The following is a 1,746-nucleotide window of genomic DNA, read 5'->3' as shown; positions in this document are numbered from 1 at the left end:
TTTTTACTATATTAAAAAATTAAAGATATAATAATAAATATATAAAATACATAATTTCATAACGAAAGATAATATTCTAATAATTAGATCAACAAATTTGAAAAACACTATTTTCACACAATCGAATCCAGAAATTCACATGTTTTGATCTTTGAAGGTTAAATCATACCGTATCCAATAACCATAGTGCGCGCACCGATAATTAATGCATTAATGAATTAAACTTTAAACAATACGAATGGCAATTCTATCATCCAGTTCAATTCTAATACATCCACAAGTTTGAAAAGCGCACCAAGAAAAAGAGAATGTCTATGACTGCCATGTGATTGTTAGTACTCCCGCATGTGAAAACCTACAGCAGGAAACCACCCTTGCTACTCAAGCAGAAATTCATGTGGCAAAAGGCCTATATAATGACCACAATCCCACCTGCTTCAGGCAAGCAAAACAATGGAGAGTCGTCAAACGAGAGAGGCTGCAATTGCCATGGTTGTTGCTCTGTTGTGGAGTAGAGCATATACTAGGGTCAGAATAGCAATGAAGCTTCTCTTGCCAATACCTGTGCAAGCGGCAACTTTGAAATTGTAATGCTCGCATTTCTAAACAAGTTCGGTGACGGGCAGACGCCGGTGCTGAACCTGGTTGGCCATTGTGATCCCCCCTCGGGAGGATGCAAATCGCTGAGCACTGATATTCAGTCTTGCCAGTCCAGAGGCGTAAAGGTATTTCTATCCCTCGGAGGAGCCGTCAGAAACTATAAGATCACCTCCACAGAGGATGCGGAGAACGTGTCGAGCTATCTGTGGGACAACTTTCTGGGAGGGCAATCAGACTCCGGGCCTATCGGAGATGCTGTTCTGGATGGCATCGACTTCGATATCCAAAAAATGACAATGCATTGGGACGATCTGGCCAGCGCCGTGTTTGCTCTTAGCACTCCCTCCAAGAAGATCTTTCTCAGTGTCGCCCCGCAGTGCCCCTATCCCGATGCTCACCTCATAATAGCCTTGCAAATAGGGCGTTTTGACTTCATTTGGATCCATTTCTACAACAATCCTCCTTGTTTGTATGCCAACGGTAACACTACCGATCTGGTGAATTCATGGACCCTTTGGACCACATCTGTTCCCACTACTCAAACACGGAGCTTCTACATCGGCCTTCCAACTGCGCCTGATGCTGTCAATAATGGTGGCTATGTTGAGCCAGACGTACTCATCTCCCAAGTGCTGCCTAAGATCAAGTCTTCCTCAAAATATGGAGGAGTCATGCTGTGGTCCAAGTACTGGGATGAGCAAACCAATTACAGCTCGATCATCAAAAATTCTGTAATAATGAAGCCATCCCTGGTTGAGGTGCCTAGTTTGGCATATGTCTGAGAAGAAAAAATGTAGTACTACTTAAATAACTATTGAGCTTAGGTAATGCTCAACCTGCTTTTATTCACCCCTTTAAGAGTGGAAATTAAGACATGTAATTATTATATATAGACTATGTATAAGTTATTAGTGCTGAGAGATTATAAGTTTGGCACCGATATATAAGATCTCATTTTAAAAAGTAATTAATTAGTTAGTACTGTAAAGAGGATTTTAAAAAATAAATCATAATTAGCATCTTACTTTCTAATTAAAGGGTGTAAAAAGAAAACTAAATAATATTTGTTTTTAAATTTTTAAAAAAATTTAGGGTACAAAAATAAATAACTTGAATCTAGATTAGATAAAGTGTTTTGTATGATTT

The 1,746-nt window shown here is 39.2% G+C and overlaps 1 pseudogene; it reads left to right on the top strand.

Moving 5' to 3' along the window:
* Positions 1 to 238: 238 nt before the first annotated feature.
* On the top strand, positions 239 to 1,382 carry LOC131077439 (hevamine-A-like; annotated as a pseudogene).
* The last annotated feature ends 364 nt before the right edge of the window (positions 1,383 to 1,746 follow it).

The sequence above is a fragment of the Cryptomeria japonica genome, chromosome 4 (assembly GCF_030272615.1).
Source record: "Cryptomeria japonica chromosome 4, Sugi_1.0, whole genome shotgun sequence".
NCBI lineage: Eukaryota > Viridiplantae > Streptophyta > Pinopsida > Cupressales > Cupressaceae > Cryptomeria > Cryptomeria japonica.
Note: the sequence above shows the minus strand (reverse complement) of the source record. Positions and strands in the feature narration are given on the sequence as shown.